We start from the raw sequence: 17,592 nt of genomic DNA on the forward strand, positions 1-17,592 counted from the left end.
TATGAAGTATTCACGCAGTGGACACTATTTCCGTGCTTTTAGGGCCCATAATGCAATAATTTAGAAGATGGGCGTGGCTTCACGTTTTCAGATTTGAAGAAAATTGCGGAAAGTCCGATGAGAGCTTATACAAATTCATTGCTTTAAGTAATTGTGACAAATGTTAAAATGTTGAGCAATGTCATAAAGTAATGTCTTTTCAAATAAGTTGCGTTACACGCTATGTCAGCATTACGTACCGGTATATTACTATTGTTAGCTAGTTACCTAATGTTAGTTGGCTACGAATACATTGAACTTGCCAGGCAGTATATTAACTATCTGTTATCTAACTAACTACCCAACATTTATTGACATGATTATTCACATCATTCTTAGCCTACTCCGATTTCAGAGCACTATCGTCTGAGAGAGCACACTGGATGCTCTGGCCGAGGAGTAGGGTTGATCTGAGCGTTCTGACCGCACAAAGGCAGTCAAGAACCCAAGCTAACCGATTCTGTGCTCTGGCACACTCAGACAAGAGCGCTTGAAATCGAGTGAATTTACAAACGTGCCCTGAGGTTGTGAGTGTAGCTTGGGTGCTTGACTGCTGTTGAACTTTCGGATCAACCCTAATCCTTGGCCAGAGTGTTCAGTGTGCGCTCTGAACACTCCGAGAGCGAAACGCTCTGAATATATGAACGAAGAAATTGACAACGCTTTGGATTTATGAATACCCAGAGCACACTCTGGCACTCCAGATTGCATTTGCGAACACATCCAAATTCGTAAAATGTCTAGCTAGTCATGTGTTATGCAAACAAGAGGTTGCATCGCAACAGCATCAACTACCGGTAGACAGGTGAAGCGCTAGTACGCTCAACTAAAATGATACCATTCGTTTACACTATACTAAGATTAACTAATAGTATATAGTATGTAGTACATAGTAAGGGCATTTGAACACAGCTATAGCCTTTTTAGGAGATTTATGCACACAAGGTGGAACAATGGTAAATAAGATAACGACAACCAGGTAAACAAGGTGTGCCATGCAGGTCAGTGTATTTTCAGTTGATGTTTTGTCTGGTTTTACTCAGCTAATAGCCATATCAACTTAATATTCCTGTTCAACTGTAATGTTAGTAAATGTGTTGAATAAACATTGTTTCTCTCATTACTTTATGTGCATGGGGCCCAATTTCCTGAAAACATTAAACACAAAACCTCATCTCCAAGCACTATTTACATAACCTCTGACTCCTCTCGCAAAATGAAACATTCGCCTCAAAACAGTTTTACCTGTGTTCAAAATCAAACACTGCTCTCAAATCATAAACAAAGTGATCAAAATGATATACACTCTCAAGCAGTCAGTAAACATTACACCGAAAAATAGAAAACACATTGTTCAAAACATACAATTCTCAGGGAGAAGTACATTTTTAATCTAAAAAAAGATTCATATTTTTCCGTCATTGTTTTTTGATGAACGAAAACATGTTCTATCATAGTAGCTCAAAATTGATCAGAAATTACTACTCTGCTTTGCTCTTTGCAATTTTGTTTTTTGTTCCTCCTCCTTGTACCCCTATTTTTACAGTACTGTACCCTGCATCTCACAAACTTGTCCTTTGTCTCTGTGATACTGTAATTCTTGTTCTTTGTTGATATGAACCTGCAACCAGTCAAAATCTATTGAGCAGTCAGTACTGTTAATAAATGGAAAGCACAATGTTCAGGGCCATACAATTTGTCCATTGTACAGTATACAGCCTACAATGCACTGTACTACAGTATACAATACTAAAAGGGACAAAAATCAAAGGAGTAAACATGTGATCAATGTGCTTCTTCTTGTCTTTGGGCTGGGTCAGGCCAGAGCACTTCGTCGACATCACAAGCAATATTGTCCCTCCTGAGGCAACAGTGGAAGAAGCCTCGTGTGTGCCGTATCCAGCCCTGACATGGTTCCTCACCTATATCACCACAGGCTAAATCCACGGCTTGCAGCAGGTTTAGTCTGGTGTAGGGTTGTCTATCCTACACTTTCCGTCTCCAAGAGGAGAAAAACTCCTCAATCGGATTCAGGAAAGATGAGTATGGAGGGAGGTACAAGTTCATAAACTGCCCATTGATGTTAAACCATTCCCTTACCTGAGCAGCTCAGTGGAAACTGACATTGTCCCACACTATCACATAGGTGGGAATGGGATTCTCATTTAACTCTTGACCCTGCTGCTCAAATAAAATATCTCTTAGATTGGCAATAAATCTTAGAAGGTGCTGGGTGTTATATGGCCCGAGTGTAACATGGTGATGTAGAACACCATGGTTGCTGATAGCAGCACAGATTGTGACATTGCCACCTCGTTGACCAGGGACTTCAACAATGGCCCTCTGTCCAATCATGTTTCGGCCTCTCCTTCTCCTCTTTGTTAGATTGAAGCCTGCTTCACCGACAAAGATGAACTCATGGGGTCTGTCCAAGGATTCCAAGTCAAATATTGCCTGTGTAGAAATACAATATACTGTATGTAGGATTTTGTAAGTCATACAGAGACAGTGCTATACTGTAGAGTACAATTAGGCCTACTGTATGCACTTCTGATTCAATGAATGAGTAATGTCATTCACATAGTATGTGTTAGTACTGCAGACAATCTGGATTACAGTAAATGTTTCTGAATGTACACTTACTTGCACATACTGAGCTCGCAGTTCTTTCACCCTTGGTGAGTTGCGCTCAAAAGGTACTCTGTATACTTGTTTCATTCGCATCCTATTACGATGGAGGACACGGTCAATTGTGGAAATGCTCACACTGTCGATTCCCTGGAAGTGTGTGTTGTCTTGTATCACTCGTTCCTGGATTTCTCTGAGTCTTATTGCATTATCTTGAAGGACCATGCCAACTATAACGGCCTCTTGCTCCCGAGTGAATATAGCTGTCCTTCCACCTGCATGTGGCAGCCTTGCAATTCTACAAAAAGTAGTAGTGCAGTTAGAAAACATATTCATGCAGTACAATACATACAGTGATTAACTTTACAAATGTTTGTTGAAACAATAGCATAGTGTAATACAGTAAATTTGCAATTACAAAAATACAGTAGTATACTCTACCTGTTCTCTTCTCTGAATGTCCATACTATGGTGGACACAGAAAATCGGCTCAATGTAACGGCTGTCATTGTGTAGAGATGACCAAGGCGCAGCGGGAATATGAATGCTCATCTTGTATTTATTAAATAAAGAGAACACGGGAAAAAACAAAGAAAGACAGACAGATGACAGTTTCGCAGGCTAAATATAACTAGCAGTGCAAAAGATAACTACCCACAAAAACCCCAGGTGAAAACAAGCTCCTAATATATGACTCCCAATCAGGAACAACAACGTACAGCTGTTCCTGATTGTGAGCCACACAAACAACAAAGAAATAGACAAACCAGAAAACCCTAGAAAACCAAAACCAGAACATACACTAAAACCCCGGAATACATAAATCAAACACCCCTTTAATACTACACACACAACCCGAACCATATGAAACAAATACCCTTCTGCCACGTCCTGACCAAACTACAATACAAATACTCCCTCTACTGGTCAGGACGTGACACTCAAATTGGGTTGCACTCTAAGTCCTGCTTCCCATACTGTCAGTCCATGGACAAGAACATGGTCTATAACTGTTGCTCGAATTCCATCAGATATTTCCACTCTTTGTCTTCCTCTTCGTCCTCCTCTTCCTATTTCTCGCCCTCCTCCTCCTCTTCCTCCTCGTCGCCCACCTCCTCCTCTTCCTCCTCGTCGCCTACCTCGCATACACACTCGTCCTCTCACATTGTTTCTTCTATCCATTCTCAGACTTTCTCCTTCCCACCTTCAACAACATGTTTGCTCTCATCATTTGAAACAGGTTAAAACCTGTTAGGGCTAGGGGGCAGTATTGACACGGCTGGATAAAAAACGTACCCGATTTAATCTGGTTACCACTCCTACCCAGTAACTAGAATATGCATATACTTATTACATATGGATAGAAAACACCCTAAAGTTTCTAAAACTGTTTGAATGGTGTCTGTGAGTATAACAGAACTCATATGGCAGTCAAAACCCCGAGACCGATTGAAACAGGAAGTGGAATTCTGAATTGTGGACTCGACTTCTCATCTTTCCCTATTAATCACACCGTTAACAATGGTTCAGTGAGCACTTCCTATTGCTTCCACTAGATGTCGCCAGTCTTTTCACAGTGGTTTGAGCCTTATACAGTCGAAACTCAGTGAATGAGACGCATTGGAAATTGGTCACAGGGGATGGGCCATCACCATTATGACGCCGGCGGCCCTGTCTACCCCCACCTTTGGAAACGTTTTAAAACACTCTACAACCGTCCCCGTCGAATCTTATTGGCTCTCTTGGTGTTACAGGCCCTGAAGATTAATGTTTTACAACGTTTGACATGTTTGAACGAACCTAAAGGCGGGAAAATCTCATTTTATCCGAAACTGCAGCCCTGCGCACGTCGGAGAATTTGGAGACAGCCCTAGGACGCGCTACCAACAGCAGGCTAATGGAAATGAAGGATGGACTTTTTCGACCGAAAATACATCTGTTGTGGACCTGGGATTTCTGGAAGTGCTTTCTGATGAAGACAACTAAAGGTAGGCGATTATTGACAATATTATACAAGATGAGATGTGACATGCGATTGTTCCAAGATGGCGCCGAGCTCGGTATATTAGCTCATTTTCTGAGTATCGCATCTCCTTTTATCGCAAAGTGTGATTACCCAGTAAAGTTAATTTAAAATCTGGTATGACAGGTGTTCTCAAGAGATATTCATCTATAAATGTTAGATTGACAATATAAATTAAAAAAATCGTTTTCGAATAGTAATTTAGGGAATTGTAGCACTGTTTCCCGGGACGCATTTGAGGGGAAAATAGTTAGTCAACGTCAGACGCCGATGTAAAATGCTGTTTTTATATATAAATATGACCTTTATTGAACAAAAGAATGCATGCATTGTGTAACATGATGTCCTAGGTGTGTCATCTGATGAAGTTTGTAAAAGGTTAGTGCTGCATTTAGCTGTTTTTTGGTTATTTGTGATGCAAGTGGTTGGTCGGAAAATGGCTATGTTGCTGTTCTAAAACTGTTTGAATGGTGTCTGTGAGTATAACAGAACTCAAATGGCAGGTCAAAACCTGAGAGATTCCTTTACAGGAAGTGGCCTGTCTGACCATTTCTTGAACTTCTAGTCCATCTCTATCATTTACTAAGGATCTCTGCTCTAACGTGACACTTCCCACGTCGTCCATAGGCGCTCAGAGCCCGGGAAAAAACTGAATGTCGTCATTCCAGCCCCAGGCTGAAACACATTATCGCCTTTCTCAAGTGGCCGATCAAGGGACACTGGGCTTATGCGCGTGACCCCGACCGCCCCCGCCTTTGGGATTTTTTCCTCTGTTTGCCGAAAAGGAGATTCCCTGTCGGAATATTATCGCTTTTCTACGAGAAAAATGTCGTAAAAATTGATTTTAAACAGCGGTTGACATGCTTCGAAGTACGGTAATGGAATATTTAGAATTTTATTGTCACGAATTGCGCCATGCGCGCGACACTTCTTTACTATTTCGGATAGTGTCTGGAACGCACAAACAAAACGCCGCTATTCGGATATAACGATGGATTATTTGGACCAAACCAACATTTGTTATTGAAGTAGCAGTCCTGGGTGTGCATTCTGACGAAGACAACAAAAGGTAATCAAACTTTTATAATAGTAAATATGATTATGGTGAGTGCTAAACTTGCCGGGTGTCTAAATAGCGAGCCCGTGATGCCTGGGCTATGTACTTAGAATATTGCAAAATGTGCTTTCACCAAAAAGCTATTTTAAAATCGGACATATCGAGTGCATAGAGGAGGTCTGTATCTATAATTCTTAAAATAATTGTTATGCTTTTTGTGAACGTTTATCGTGAGTAATTTAGTAAAATGTTAGCGAATTCCCCGGAAGTTTGCGGGGGGTATGCTAGTTCTGAACGTCACATGCTAATGTAAAAAGCTGGTTTTTGATATAAATATGAACTTGATTGAACAAAACATGCATGTATTGTATAACATAATGTCCTAGGGTTGTCATCTGATGAAGATCATCAAAGGTGAGTGCTGCATTTAGCTGTCTTCTGGGTTTTGGTGACATTATATGCTGGCTTGAAAAATGGGTGTCTGATTATTTCTGGCTTGGTACTCTGCTGACATAATCTAATGTTTTGCTTTCGTTGTAAAGCCTTTTTGAAATCGGACAGTGTGGTTAGATTAACGAGAGTCTTGTCTTTAAATGGCTGTAAAATTGTCATATGTTTGAGAAATTGAAGTAATAGGATTTTTAAGGTTTTGAAAATCGCGCCACAGGCTGGCAGTGGCTGTTACGTAGGTGGGACGTAGAGGTTAAATCAATTTTGAGTGGTTGTGTTCAATCAATGACATGTGTTCTCTATTTGTATTTGATTGTTGCCACTTGTGTTGTTGCCACCAGTATGGATGACATGTGCATTAGAGTGCAGTATGTGTTTTGAGAATGAGAATGTGTTTAGAGTTTTGCTGAAAAGTCTAAGTGAGATCTGTAAATTGTGTTTTACCATGTGAAATGGTTTAAGGTATTGACAACAGACTGCATAATTAGCTAAATGAGTCCAGGCAACTGAGAACTTTGTTCAGCCAATGGCCAATGGGTTTTAGTGTTTTAGCAATTGAGAAAAACTGTAAGAAATTACGCCTTTCTTACGCACACCTTTCCTATGCACTTCTCAGTAGTTGGTATTCTGATGTACCTTATGAAGGTGCATAAAAGGCTTTGCAGTTGTGGTTCCCTTGAGAGCTCTGAATAAATGTAATTCAACCACTGAAAACCCTCCCACTTGCTGGCTAACAGATTTTCTTATGGAGTTATCATTAAACAGGCTTTTCAGTACATTTATCATAAGCCAAAGCTTTAAATACGGTGCATCTTTAATTATAATTTTGTTGACAGACTAGAATACATTGAGAGAATGGGTTCAGAAAATTGGAATCAATGAAATAATATTAATTATATATTCATGTTCATGTTCATCTCCATTTCAACACATACTGGTAGATTAAAAAATACTTTGACAGCGTACATTATTTAGGCACATTTTAGGGTTAGGAATCATATAAAAAAAAACTGGATTCGAGTGCCATTTATGCTTGAAATATATTGATGAATCACAAATACAGGGGTTTGATTCATTCTGAAAATTGCCCTATTCAGTTCTGTTACCCATGGTAATGTTGGAAGATTAGTATATATAGAATTATAATAGGGAGAACAGTGTACAATAGTAGGCTATATCCTCCTCTATTTCCTGCAATAACCATGGAAGTCTGTGATGACACATCCAAATATGGCGCCATGCATCGAGTTCAAACTGCTATGGCTTGATCTGCGCTCTGCTCCATAACGATTTAATTAGCCTACATGTCTTTTTCTGAACAACTGTTACTAATGATCTGCAGCAACAACCATATGGCCGTGACAGCATTTACAGGGGAAGCAAATGAAGGTGAACAAAACAATGTAATTAAATGGAATGATCATGTAGGCTATACCAACTAAAGGAAACTGACAGTAAGTTAGCAGTTGAATATGTATTGTTATTAGGCCTACTGACAGTTTATACTGATTGTGGCTAATATTAACATGATAGAAGTAAGAAACAGAGAAAGTCGCGGTGGCTTATAATTATGACATTTGAGAGTGCCGACCTCTGCAAGTTAAAAGGCTGTCCAATTTAAATTCTGCATAATGGCACAGCATTTTATCATCTTTACTGAGGAGAAAGCTGATATGTTGACATGCTTCAGTTTGCTGCCATACTAGTGATTATAAAGTAAAATTGATCTAAAACAAGTGCATTTACAGTATATTAACAATTCACTTATAAAGACCGATTACCCAACAATAACTCTTGTAAATTAGAGTGCACGGAGAATGAAAAAATATACCTTTTTCACTTGGAACCGGCAGGTTCCTTCAACCTTATTCATGGTTTCTTCTCATGTAAAGATGGTGGAAATATGAGGGAATTAAGTTCTGAATTATGAATTAAGAATTATGTCAAGGTCAGAATATGGAGTATGAGTAGACACACCTTCGCCACACCTTAAATGTATCATTCATAATTCAGGGCTCATCTGTAAAATAGAGGTTTCAGTATGACTCCCTGATAAAAGAAAGGTTAAATAACAATTTCTTAGATCTCCATCCTGAAAGAATAGCAGGTGAATAGCATGCTAATCTCATGCTTAAATTCAAGGTCAGAGTACACATAAAGAAAAATAAATACATTGGGTGCATAGTGAATCTGCAGCCATACTGGCACATTTTGAACTTTGTCTTCTTTTTGACGATCCTTGTACGCTGGTTTAGTCAATATAACTAAACACTGAACAGAATTAGAGCCAGGCTGATAAATCGGTTGATCAGCTGATATTAGACTTTCACAGAAATATTTATATAGGTGTTTATTCCACCGATTAAGCACCAATATTATGTACAGTGCATTCGGAAAGTATTCAGACCCCTTGACTTACTCCACATTTTGTTATGTTACAGACTTATTCTAAAATGTATTAATCTTTTTTTTCTTCTCATCAATCTACACACAATGCCCCATAATGACAAAGCAAAAAACGGTTTATAGAAAGTTTAGCAAATATATAAAAAAATAAATAAATGAAATATCACATTTATATAAGTATTCAGACCCTATATTCATTACTTTGTTGAAGCACCTTTGGCAGCGATTACAACCACGAGACTTCTTGTGTATGGCGCTACAAGCTTGGCACACCTGTATTTGTGGAGTTTATTTCATTCTTCTCTGTATATCTTCTCAAGATCTGTCAGGTTGGATGGAGAGCGTTGCTGCACAGCTATTTTCAGGTCTCTGCAGAGATTTTTTATCAAGTTCAAGTCCGGTCTCTGGCTGGGCCACTCAAGAACATTCAGAGACTTGTCCCTAAAGCCACACCTGCGTTGTCTTGGTTGTGTGCTTAGGGTCATTGTCCTGTTGGAAGGTAAACCTTGTCATGACGTTGCCCTCTTTGGGTACATCGAGCACTATACCCCCCTCCATCTGCACCAGCCCTTTTCTATGCACCATCCCCCTACCTCTATTCTCCTGACACCAGGCTCTGTCAGAAGAGGTCATAAATTCCAATGAGGAGATCCTCTCCTCATGGCCACAGTATAGAGAGAGAGTGAGTTTTCATTGAGAGGACAAAGGAATTTCTTCCACCTCACAGAACTGGAGGTCCGAACAATATTCATGTTCTGGAGAATGTATAAAAGATCGGAGAAGAATCCAGCTACGAACTGGTCCGTTTGGTACAATTTTGTGAAACTCATGAGAGACAATACTGCCACATTACCATAACCATGTTTATAGAAGAGTCTCAGGAATGAGACTTACATCTAATAGTTGTATAAAATGAATTAAGGTTTCGAGTCTGACGTTTGGCAACTCGAACCTTCAGCTCCCTCCACAGATTTTCTATGGGATTAAGGTCTGGAGACTGGCTAGGCCACTCCAGGACCTTAATGTGCTTCTTCTTGAGCCACTCCTTTGTTGCCTTGGCCATGTGTTTTGGGTCATTGGCATGCTGGAATACCCATCCACAACCCATTTTCAATGACCTGGCTGAGGGAAGGAGGTTCTCACCCAAGATTTGACGGTACATGGCCCCGTCCATCGTCCCTTTGATGCGGTGAAGTTGTCCTGTTTCCACCTCCATGTTTGACGGTGGGGATGGTGTTCTTGGGGTCATAGGCAGCATTCTGCCGGTTCCAAGTTGGGTCTCATCTGACCACAACACTTTCACCCAGTTGTCCTCTGAATCATTCAGATGTTCACTGGCAAACTTCAGGCGGGCATGTATATGTGCTTTCTTGAGCAGGGGGACCTTGTGGGCGCTGCAGGATTTCAGTCCTTCACGGCGTAGTGTGTTACCAATTGTTTTCTTGGTGACTATGGTCCCAGCTGCCTTGAGATCATTGACAAGATCCTCCCGTGTAGTTCTGGGCTGATTCCTCACCATTCTCATGATCATTGCAACTCCACGAGGTGAGATCTTGCATGGAGCCCCAGGCCGAGGGAGATTGACAGTTCTTTTGTGTTTCTTCCATTTGCGAATAATCGCACCAACTGTTGTCACCTTCTCACCAAGCTGCTTGGCAATGGTCTTGTAGCCCATTCCAGCCTTGTGTAGGTCTACAATCTTGTCCCTGACATCCTTGGAGAGCTCTATGGTCTTGACCATGGTGGGGAGTTTGGAATCTGATTGATTGATTGCTTCTGTGGACAGGTGTCTTTTATACAGGTAACAAACTGAGCTTAGGAGCACTCCCTTTAAGAGTGTGCTCCTAATCTCAGCTCGTTACCTGTATAAAAGACACCTGGGAGTCAGAAATCTTTCTGATTGAGAGGGGGTCAAATACTTAATTTCCTCATTAAAATGCAAATCAATTTATACAATTTTTGACATGTGTTTTTCTCGATTTTTTTGTTGTTGTTATTCTGTCTCTCACTGTTCAAATAAACCTACCATTAAAATTATAGACTGATCATTTCTTTGCCAGTGGGCAAACGTACAAAATCAGCAGGGGATCAAATACTTTTTTCCCTCACTTTAACTGCCTGTAGCTTAGGACCTGAATCAATAAATAACTATATTTTTACATATATATATATATACATTTGCTAAAATTTCGAAACCTGTTTTCACTTTGTCATTATGGGGTATTGTGTGTAGATTGAAGATAAATGTTTTTATTTAATACATTTTAGAATAAGGCTGTAACATAAACAAAATGTGTTAAAAGTCATAGGGGTCTGAATACTAGTCTTTCACAGAAATATTTATATTAGTCTTTATTCCACCAGTAAAGCACAGATATTACATACAGTATACTGAACAAAAATATAAAAGCAACATGCAATATTTTCAAAGATTTTACGGAGTTACAGAGGAAATCAGTCAGTTGAAATATATTAATTCGACCCTAGTCTATGGATTTCACATGACTGGGAATACAGATAAGCATCTGTTGGTCACAGATACCTTCAAAAAAGGTAGGAGTGTGGATCAGAAAAACAGTCTGTATGTGATGTGACCACCATTTCCCTAACACAGAGCGACATCTATTTCGCATTGAGTTGATCAGGCTGCTGATTGTGGCCTGTGGAATGTTGTTCCACTCCTCTTCAATGGCTGTGCGATGTTGCTGGATATTGTCAAGAACTGGAACACACTCTCGTATACGTGGAAGAACTGGGACATTTTTAGCTTACAGGAATTGTGTAGAGATCCTTACAACATGGGGCCGTGCATTATCACGCTGAAACATGAGTTGATGGCGTTGAATGAATGGCACGACAATGGGCCTCAGGATCTCATCTGGGTATCTCTGTGCATTCAAATTGCCATCAATAAAATGCAATTGTGTTTGTTGTCCATTGCTTCTGTCTACCCATACCGTAACCCCACCGCCACCAGCGGGGGCACTCTGTTCACAGAGTAAACATCAGCAAACTGCTCTTCCACACGATACCATACATGTGGTCTTCGGTTGTGAGGCCGGTTGGATGTACTGCCAAATTCTCTAAAATGACGTTGAAGGTGACTTAGGGTAGAGAAATTACCATTCAGTTATTTGGCAAATGGTCGGGTGGACATTCCTGCAGTCAGCATGACAATAGCACAAACCCTCAAAACTTGAGACAATCTGTGGCATTGTGTTATGTGACAGAACAGCACATTTTAGAGTGGCTTTTCATTGTCCCCAGCACAAGGTGCAACTGTAATGATCATGCTGTTTAATCAGCTTCTTGATACTCCACACCTGTCAAGTGGATGGATTATTTTGGGAAAAGAGAAATGCTCACTAACATGGATAAAAACACATTTGTGTAACAATGTTGAGAGAAACAAGCTTTTTATGCATATGGAACATTTCTGGGATTTTTTTCCTAGCTAATGAAACAAGGGACCAACACTTTACATGTTGCGTTTATATTTTTGTTCAGCGTAGTTAGGCTCTATATAGCCAGCAAGGTAGTTAGCCTAGCAGCTACATTTTTTACATTTTAGTCATTTACCAGACGCTCTTATCCAGAGCGACTTACAGTAGTGAATGCATACATTTCATACATTTTTTTTCTGTGCTGGCCCCCCGTGGGAATCGAACCCACAACCCTGGTGTTGCAAACACCATGCTCTACCAACTGAGCTACAGGGAAGGCTAGCTAGCTAGCAAGCAATCTGTGCTACATACACTACCGTTCAAAAGTTTGGGGTCACTTAGAAATGTCCTTGTTTTTGTCCCTTAAATAACATAAAAATGATCAGAAATACAGTGTAGACATTGTTAATGTTGTAAAGGACTATTGGAGCTGGCCTTCTTTCGACTAGTTGTGTACCTGTAACATTAGCATTTGTCGGTTCGATTACAGGCTCCAAATAGCCAGAAACAAAGACTTTCTTCTGAAACTCGTCAGTCTTTTCTTGTTCTGAGAAATGAAGGCTATTCCTTGCAAGAAATTGCCAAGAAACTGAAGATCTCATACAACGCTATGTACTACTCCCTTCACAGAACAGCGCAAACTGTCTCTAACCAGAATAGAAAGAGTGTGAGGCCCCGGTGCACAACTGAGCAAGAGGACAAGTACATTAGAGTGTCTAATTTGAGAAACAAATGCCTCACAAGTCCTCAACTGGCAGCTTCATTAAATAGTACCGGCACTCCTCTTTCTATTCCTACTATCTGACCATGAAAGGAGAAACTTTTGAGGATTCCCAGATAGATACAGGTAATTCAGAATTACATACACATACGCTCACTTACAAGACTGACAGACCGACCAGCTAAAGTAACCGCCCCATCTACAGGGCCAGAGGCTCAGCTAGACTAAAGAATTACCAAGGCTAAAGTTCTCCCCAAGAGAGCTACAACGAGCCGGTGGAATAGACTACAACAACTGGTCACTGGGCTGTACTAGCAAAGAACTGGTAAGGTTATCAGCAGAAACCACAGGGACAACAGTAGATCCAAAACTTGGGCCGACGTTCACTGATGGACCAGGTGTAACCTTCTCCTGAATCACACCTGTTGAACCCTGCAACAAAAGCACATGTACCATTGCCCGAGTAGTTTGTGCAATCCCAGCTCCCGACACCACTGCAGAATAGCTAAGGCCTGTCCTAACTGTGGTAAGAGAAGCGGAGGTGGGGATCGGAGAAGTCTTAGTGAGCGTGCCTCCCCTGAGAACCAAGTGAGGGGCAAGGAAAGGAACAATCCCAACCAGAGTACCCTTGGGGTTAAGATTAGGGTTAGGGTTTGGGCTAGTAGTAGGCCCCAGTTCCGGCCAGTGGGTGTGATTCCCCCCCCAAAACTGGACCAGCCTCTTCCTGTACCCCCACTGGAGCAACCTATGCAAAGTGTTAGAACATCACTGGCTTCTAGCTGTTGGGTGACCCTCTCCACCAGGGATCGTATGGTGGTGATTAACGAGGTGGTTAATTTATGCCTATACCTATCCCTGACAAACACTATAGCTTTGTCAAAGGCTAATTGATCGAAGGGATGGAGACTTTCAAAAATTGTAGCTATCACTGTATCATAGTGTTCTCCATGAATAGTCATATTTGTCTGCATCCACTGATCAGTATTGAGCTTTACCTTTGCAATAGCGTCAGCATTCGGTGATGAAGGTTTAATAAACAAGTTTATTCACCTGTTGCATCATCCCTGTTGGAAAAGAGCTCGTCTGTTGGGCTTTATCTACAACCTCAGCATGATGGACTGCAGGTTTAAAGTAACTCTTCTCTATTTTAGGTCCTACGGGATGGATTGGGTTGGCCAGCCTAACACCCCTGCCCCCCTCAGTGGCACAAAGTGGTTCTGTGTGGTCCGAGCCATGGTTTCACCAAAAGGTCAACCAGGCTCAGAGGCCCTTCTAGGTGGGAGGGGAAGTAGGGAAGAGCACAAAGCACAAGTACAGGTGAGACACCAGGCTAAAAAAGTCAATTTAAAATCTCCAATATAATTTAAGAAAACAAAAAATAACTATAAATGACAAAATACAAGACAGGGGAAAGCAACAGAAAGCTCACAGGGTAAATTAATTTCCTGTTAGTCTTTCACTCTTTATGTGTAGAGTCAATAAACATGGAGTTTCTGTTCACCATAGCACAAGATCTCAGTAGTTCAAAGCTTTTCTCCTATAAGAGACATGCAGTCCAAAAAGGCATACATTCAAGAAACACTTGTGTTGAAAAAAACTTTGCGTTGTGTTGGATTTATCCCAAACGTAACACTTGGTATTCAGGACATAAAGTTAATTTCTTTGCCACATTTTTTGCAGTTTTACTTTCGCGACTTACTGTAAACCGGATGTATGTTTTGCAATATTTTTACTCTGCACAGGCTTCGTTCTTGTCACTCGGTCATTTAGGTTAATATTGTGGAGTAACTAAAATGTTGTTAATCCATACTCAGTTTTCTCCTATCAGTGTAACGACTGTCATAGAGAGGGGACCAAGATGCAGCGTGGCACGTGTTCATGATCTTTTATTTGAATCAAACAAACACTCGAACAAAATAACAAAGGGAAAACAAAAGCGCAAAGTTCTGTCAGGTACAGAAAACTAAACAGAAAACAACTACCCACAAACACAGGTGGGAAAAGGCTGCCTAAGTATGATTCCTAATCAGAGACAACAATAGACAGATGCCTCTGATTAGGAACCATACTCGGCCCAAAACAAAGAAATACAAAACATAGAATGCCCACCCCACACCCTGACCTAACAAAATACAGAAATGAACCGTCTCTCTCAAGTCAAGGCGTGACAATCAGAGCCATTACTAAACTCTGTAACTGTTTTAAAATCACCAATAAACCAATCAACCAACCAATAAACACACAATAAATAAAAGCAATAAATGAGAACACAAGAAAATAAGAACCTATATACAGGGTCAGATCCAATACTATATTTACAATATTTACGGTGTTCAGGGATTCTGGAGTTTTAGGGGTAGATACTGTAACGAGCCTGTAAGGCCACCGAAACTCGCATGCAGTTTGTTGACTAGCATAAACAGTCTAGGACACTGATTTCCCATAAAATAATCAAGTTGTCATTTATTAGGATGAACACAGACAGTGCACCCCAACACTGACCCGCCGCACAAACGCCTCACCAAAAAGCCCTCGCTCAGCATGCCCCAGCATCCTCACGTACAGCAACTCATTTGCATAACATTGTATGATAGGCTGAGAGACTTTTGAAAGTGTAAGACATTACATTATCCCCTTCTTAAACTGAACACACCCTGTGTTTAACATCCCTTGGAGCCCACAGACTCACAATGTCCCCCACCCTTCTCCTGAAGGGTAACCTAGGCAACATTGGTTGCTTTATCTCAGAGCACCATGTTTTCTTGAGGGGTAGTATGTATGATTAGGTACAAAAGAGTCAGTGCTCAACTCAGTCTCTTGCCCCGTGCCAGTGACCTCATGCTCTGAACCAAGGCATGATGAAGTCCATTAGACTGTATTACTTCATACAGCACCTCTGACGGTTTCTTTGCAATTTTGAATAGACCCTTGAATTTCTTTCTCAGTTTGGATGGCAACCCCTTTTTCCTCTGGATGTCTCTAAGCCACACATATTCATTTCCCTCATACTACTGGGATGTCACCTTTAGATCAAAGTATGGCTTTTGTTTACCTGTGGCTTTTAAGAGATTTTTCTTTACAGCTTCCCTTGCAGTGCTTAAACATAGTGCATTTGGAAAGTATCCAGACCCCTTGACTTTTTCCACATATTTTTACGTTACAGCCTTATTCTAAAATGTATTAAATGCATTTTTCCCTCATTAATCTACACACAATACCCAATAACAACAAAGTGGAAACAGTATTACATAACTATTCAGACAATTTGCAAGAGACTTGAAATTGAGCTCAGGTGCATCCTGTTTCCATTGATCATCCTTGAGATATTTCTACAACTTGATTGGAGTCCACCTGTGGTATATTCAATTGATTTGACATGATTTGGAAAGGCACACACCTGTCGATATAAGGTCCCACAGTTGACAGTGCATGTCAGAGCAAAATCCAGGTGGAAGGAATTGTCCGTAGAGCTTCGAGACAGGATTGTGTCGTGGCACAGATCTGGGGAAGGGCACCAAAACAATTCTGGAGCATTTAAGGTCCCCAAGAACACAGTGGCCTCGTCATTCTTAAATGGAAGAAGTTTGGAACCACCAAGACTCTTCCTAGAACTAAGCAATCGGGGGAGAAGAGCCTTGGTCAGGGAGATGACCAAGAGTCCGATGGTCACTCGGGCAGTGCTCCAGAGTTCCTCTGTGGAGATGGGAGAACCTTCCAGCAGGACAACCATTTCTGCAGCACTCTACCAATCAGGCCTTTATGGTAGATTGGTCAGACGGAAGCCACTCCTCAGTAAAAGGCACATGACAGCCCCCGTTGAGTTGGCCAAAAGGCACCTAAAAGTCTCTCAGACCATGAGAAAAAAGATTCTCTGGTATGATGAAACTAAGATTGAACACTTTGGACTGAATGCCAAGCGTCATGTCTGGAGGAAACCTGGCATCATCCCTACGGTAAAGCATAGTGGTGGCAGCATCATGCTGTGGGGATGTTTTTCAGCGGCAGGGACTGGGAGACTAGTCTGGATCGAGGGAAAGATGAATGGAGCAGAGTACAGAGAGAGAGATCCTTGATGAAAACCTGCTCCAGAGCGCTCAGGACCTCAGACTTTGGCAAAGGTTCTCCTTCCAACAGGACAACGACCCTAAGCACACAACCAAGACAATACAGGAGTGGCTTCGGGACAATTCTCTGAATGTCATTGAGTGGCCCAGCCAGAGCTCGGACTTGAACCCAATCTAACATGTCTGGAGAGACCGGAAAAACAAAACAATTCTGCAGCATTTAAGGTCCCCAAGAACACAGTGGCCTCGTCATCCTTAAATGGAAGAAGTTTGGAACCACCAAGACTCGGGGGAGAAGAGCAGCGACGTGCAGCGATGTTCCCCTTCCAACCTGACAGAGCTTGAGAGGATCTGCAGAGAAGAATGGGAGAAACCAAATACAGGTGTGCCAAGCTTGTAGCGTTATACCCAAGAAGAGTCAAGGCTGTAATCGCTGCCAAAGGTGCTTCAACAAAGTACTGAGTAAAGGGATGAATATTTATATAAATGTAGTATTTCCGGGGTCTGTTTTATACTTTCATTAAAAAAAATCTAAAAACCGGTTTTTGCTTTGTCATTGTGGGTTATTGTGTTTGGAATGATGAGGGGAAAAAACTATTTAATCAATTTTAAAATAAGGCTATAACGTAAGAACATTTGAAAAAAGTAAAGTGGTCTGAATACTTTCCGAATGCACTGTATATGATTATGATGGTCATAACGCTTCTTAAAAGTATCAAAGTGTATTTTCTTGGTCCATGTAAAGTGACACAGGATGGTCA

The sequence above is a fragment of the Salmo salar genome, chromosome 02 (assembly GCF_965601325.2).
Source record: "Salmo salar chromosome 02, fSalSal1, whole genome shotgun sequence".
NCBI classification, from domain to species: Eukaryota; Metazoa; Chordata; class Actinopteri; order Salmoniformes; family Salmonidae; genus Salmo; species Salmo salar.